The following is a 6008-nucleotide window of genomic DNA, read 5'->3' as shown; positions in this document are numbered from 1 at the left end:
AATTTAGCTAGTAAAATTGATTTGAAGATATCTTTTACCTATTTAACTTGTTTCTTTGCCCAAACCACTTCGAGGAGATATTTGCTTTACAATGAGCTGTGATTTACATGAAATGGCTTAGGCTTGATTGTCATTTTGTTAATCATTGTCAAGCTTGGAAAAGGTGTGGAGAAACAAGTATTGAATAAAAAATGAAACGTAGACCCACTTTAAATGATAAAAACTTAGTGAAAAGTGCTAGAGATGTCTGATATAAACTTTAGTTCAGATTCATTTATGTCCTCAGATCCAGCAGGCACAAAAAGGGTAAAAGTTGTGTATACTAAGTGATAAAAATTTGGGTGGTAAAACTGTTAGAAAATGCTTGAATGTATCTGTTTTATTTCAATTGACTAAAAGTGCAAGGGAAATGTATGAGAAATGTTTCGCAGGGTAAGTTTGATTTCACCCTTTCCCCTTGACAAAGCGTACAAACAGGCATTTCTGCGCAATCAGATTTCTGTGAGCTTTACAAAAATGGACAGTGCTCACTCAAGTGTAACATTCTGTCAAAACTTTTACTTTCATTGGATAGATGAGACCCAAACCTTAGGATTGTATATGAAAAAATTACCCACATGTTGTATATTTTAAATTCCCAGGGCTTTATCAAAGTGTAAACTTTTTTTTTGATACGCACTGTAGATTTTATGTTTAGTTATTCTGTAAGATCATCAATAGAAAAATGGCAGGCGTATATAGCTAAAACCAAAGTCCCTCACAGCTATCACTTTCTCTCTTTCTCTTTTTTAACGGAGACCTATGGGGAACTTTGATTTGGGCTATTGTTCATTGTTCCCAACAAAGCAGCTGCCGTACATGTTTCACATCTATATCGGGAAACTTGTATAAAATAAATACATTCATAATAAATTACATTTCTAAAATTCTCATTATACTGTATATACATTACAATTATACTTCAACATAGCAAGAAATAAAACATAATTTGATTCTTACTAAATAATGGAACTGGAAAGAAAAATTGAATCAAACTTTTCACTCAGAACAATTAAAAAGTTTAGATTTCTTACCCGAGAGTTGAACATCAACGTTTTAAACAAGCAACTAAATTTAGAATAACCACGATATTAAGGCGAACTTCGAACGTGTGTACGAAAAAGTTGGAAGGGCGGGATGGGCAGTAGCACAAGATTGGATGGAGTTTAAAGGGGGCAGGGGCGGAAATCTCTCCCCAAAGGAAGGAGGGACAAGGGGCTGGAAAATTTGACAAGCAAAAAAGAAGGTTATTCATCCAAAATTTAAGGTCATTTCGACGAAAATAAATTTGACAAGCAAAAAAAGCGTTATCGCCCCCAAATTCAGGTAATCTCGTCCAAAAATACACATTTTATTTCGATTTTGAATGATGTATTACTTACCATCATAGAAATAGTAGGGGGACATTTGATATTGTGTCCCCCTACTATTTTGAGTTGGGGGGCACGTCCCCCAGTCCCCCTGGGATTTCTGCCCATGAAAGGGGGTGTCGTTTTCTAATTGAGGTTATAAGAATAATTATGGTTGGAACGTGGCCGTGATTATCACTCTTTCACTACTTTTTCCCATGTCATGAAAAATACCTTGCAAGTAGCTTTTAAGTTTTGATTCAGTACTGTAATGTTTGTTTATTATTTGCTTTGTAATTTATTAATTTGTAAATTGCCCTCTAACTGCTGGTCAATTTTTATATGTTTATGTATATGCATATACCCATAAAAAATGAATAAATAGATGAATAGATAAATAAATAAATAAAAATAAATAAATAAACAAACATATACATAAATATATACATGTACATAAACACATACATACATTAATAAATGAATAAATCAATCAATAAAAAATTATACTCAAACGCAGATGGATGTGCAGTCGAAGGAGGATCTGTTTACAAGATTTATTCTGTGTCTCGGATGTGGAATTGAATTTAATTCTCCCTGTGAAGTGCCCATTTAGATGATTTATTCGTGCGCAAAGTGAAAGAAAGGTACTCATTTCCACTCCATTCTTCTTATATTCCTTCTTTTCTGCTTATTTTCCTTTTCTCTTTCTCTTCCCAATTTAAGAGTCGGGACTAAAGTGCCTTTTGCCCCTCCACCTTCTAGAAAGAGGTGACAGCCCCAGCCCCCCCAGTTTCCGGCGCACCTTCTTTTTTCTGCCTTGTTACAATCAATCATTCATTAAGATGAGAGAGGGCATTCAACCCATGCAGTACGTGAACGTGAAGCAACCACTTTTTTTCTTTCAAACAAGCAACACATATTTACCAAGAAAAAGTGTAGCATTATTCATTTATTTGAATAAAGAATGTAAATGCATTTTCTATTTAATGCCCTAGACCAATCGGCCAAGGCATCTCCACATGATGTACTCGGGCGATATACACACAATATGATTTTATTGAATCATAAAAGTTAATTTAATGACTGCATATTCAAGGGCCTTTGTTCGGGTTGGGCAAGGGTCATTGTTCGCACGGGCGTAAATCCCGGGGAAAGGGGGAGATCCCCCAACTTTAAATTGCTTAAAACATTGTTTTGAATAATCAAATTGTCAATACGACTGTGAATTTGGCCGTGACATATCCCTACGTTTAAGTTTATTGCAAATACTACATCCCTTGCATCATGGGAGTTTAGTATTATACAAAATAATCCTTTATCATAATACGTAATTAGAGCCCCCCCAAAAAAAAAAAAAAAAATGGTTTGAGCATATACTTCAATTTTTAATAATGTATATTTCAATTATGGAAAATTTTATTTGGATGCTAACTGTAATCCAGTAGTTTACGTCACAACAAATCCATTACAGTATCATTGTGATAATTCTTCAAGTGATAGTATTATTCTCACAGTGATGTATCCCTGTACTTACATGTATAGCCAGTGATGTGATAATTACACACCACTTGAGAGAGGTTTGGGGGCAACATTCTTTCTTCCACCTACTGAAAAGGTGCTCATTCGCTTTGCTCATTCGCCACATTATTTAACAATCACACCTCATGAAAGACGATTTTGGTTATCATGTCTTCCAACTACTGAAAAATTTGCTGGCTCGCATTTGGATATTAACTGTAGTTCAGTAGTTTATAATACAACAAAGTCATTTTTATAGCCATTTAAAAAATCCTTAGGGGCCTTTAAGTGAATGATAAAAGGATTGTATACACGTTTATATTTCCCCGTATACACAGGGGTGGCGAAACGGGGGGGTTAGGGGGCAAGTGCCCCCCCCATGATAATAGATAAATAAATAAATAAATAAATAAATATTTGAAAATGAATAAGTAATGAAAATAATAATCATCATTATGATGATAACCCCCTAGGAAAAATGCCTTTTTTTCAAAATGGCAAATGCCTTTTTTTTTTAAATGAAATGTGCCCTTTTTCAAAATGTAATTCCCGTTTTTAATTGAACATAATCCATTTTAGGTTTAAAATCACAAATAGTATTCGTCGTGTTCATGGTTACAAGAATGCATAGAATGTTCAGTTTACAGGTTGGAATATCATACATTTTGGCTCCTGTTTCGCGCTCGCATCAATTATTGTTAATTATTATTCTGTTCCTGGTGACAAACAGTGCTTAGAATATCAAGTTTTCAGGTGAGAAAATCACTATTTTCTGGCTCGCGCTTCGCTCTCGCATTGATAATTGTTTAGTAAGATATCCATCCTGTTCATACAAAAATGCTTAGAATGTCCAGTTTTCAGGTTGAAATATAATTTTTTCATGATAACCAAAACTGCTCGAAATGTTTAATTTCATGCTTTATTACAATAAATTTCCGACAGTTTGAGTTTGTGATTCTCGCTCGCAACATCTCGCAAGTAATAAGGTCCATAATTGACCAAAAAGTGAGTTTTACAACTTCAGATTTGAAACCTTTAAACCGCTCGCTCGCAAAGAAGTAAAGCCTAAATATATATATCCGATATCAATCAGAAATACTTCAAAGAAATCTTTGCTTAACTTAATTACTACAAAACTTCTTCACACAGATGATCTCACGGTAAAAATATCTGTTTGCACCCTAATGCCTTTTCTGGCATATAATATAAGTGCCCCTTTTTTGGCTTTGCCCCTCCCCCCCCCCCCCCCCCCGAACGAAAATACGTTCCTGCGTATGCATAGTCTTAGGAGTGGGAGTGTCCCCCAAATTTATAATTTTCGGGTCAATGTATTGCTTTCATCACCCCCCCCCCCCCCTGCTAGGACCAGATTTACGCCAGTGACTGTTCGGGTTGGTTATAAAATGTGAGAGATTAATTCTTCGTCTTGTATAATCCCAATGCGATCAAGTCATAGTCTCACGGACATGTCTATTATTGGAAAGATATATGATGGAAAACCTATAGTAATTACATTTTGCACAATAATGAAAATTTATGATGATGATGATGATGATAGAAATTTCAATAACAAAATAATAAACATAATCATAATAATAACAATAATGACAAAAACAATAACAATGATCAATAATGATAAAGATAATACTCCTGATGACAACAATAATAAAGATTAATATTAATAAACGATTCACCGTCATAACAAAATGAAATTCTCAAAGCGCTTAGTAAATGAGTAAGAGACCTTTCTTTTGTTCCTAATCACCTCCCCCTGCCACCACCACCTTGACCCATATACGCCAATGTTTTCATCGCAACAGCGTTCCCTTTCTAGGTTTAAAAAAGAATGCCTAACTTGTAATGCTAGGCCCAAACTACATGCAATCAAGCCACCCCTTTTATAGAAATATGTCCATGTATCATTTAGGCCTGTAATACAAGGATCTGAAATTTATGATTTTCTGTCTTACACTAATTACCTATATACAAAATTTGAATGTTATATACTTACATTCAAAGTCTTTTATGATTTGGTTTTATCACCCTCTTTTTCTGGCTGTTGTTCTAAGCAATTTCTTAAATTTGATTTGCTTTTTATTTTTAAAAAAATGTATAATTTATATATATTGATATTAACTTTGGGTCTGAGCTATCTCTAACCATAAAAACGAGTTTTTTTGTATTTTAATAAAATGCTGATATTATGAAGAATAATTTGAATTGATATCCACATTTTGATAATATATTATGATTTAACATCGTTTCAAAACAATAAACATAATAATAACATAAGGATTAACATAGCATCGTTCTGAATCAGATATCAATTATACATGGACAATTTTCTCTTTAAAAAAATGAAACATGTATATAAACTCTTAAGCTTGTACAGCTAAAAATTGATGGAGACTTCGTAAGGAAAGGGGAAAGAAAACCCTACTATATACAGTGCAATAATGCATGATGATAAAGATGCTTGTTTCCCGAGTTTTAAATTCAAGAAATTAAATAGAAGTGAATGATAGGTAAAGCCGTATGCCATATAGGACTATCCTTCACAGACGCATATCTTAAACACGCATATTCTAAACACGGTAATCATGAACCGGATGGGTTCGATATTCCGACCCAAAAACTTGACATTCTAAGCACATTTTGTAACCATGAAAAGGATGGGTATCTGTCTCAACATTTATGCGAGCGCGAAGGGCGAGCTGACAATTTTTGAATTTCCGACCCCACGTTGGACATGCTAAGCACTTTTGTAATCATAAACATGATAGGCATTTTATTAATCGATACGAGCACAAAGCGCGGACATCAATCGGCGCCCCTATTTCAAACATCAATTCGGTGCCCCTTGGTAAAACATCAATTCGCCCCCCCCCCCAGTTAAACATCATTTCGGTGCCCCTATGTCGGACATCAATTCGGCGCCCCCTATGTTCGTACTTCAAGTCGGCGCCCCATGTCTAACTTCATTTCGGCGCGCCTAATTCGATCGAACATCAATTCAGTGCCCCCTATGTCGAAAATCGATTCAGCGTCCCTTAATAAAACTTCAATTCGGCACCCCTATGTCGAACATCTACATTCGGCGCC

Source organism: Lytechinus variegatus, chromosome 1, assembly GCF_018143015.1.
Source record: "Lytechinus variegatus isolate NC3 chromosome 1, Lvar_3.0, whole genome shotgun sequence".
Taxonomy (NCBI): domain Eukaryota; kingdom Metazoa; phylum Echinodermata; class Echinoidea; order Temnopleuroida; family Toxopneustidae; genus Lytechinus; species Lytechinus variegatus.
Note: the sequence above shows the minus strand (reverse complement) of the source record.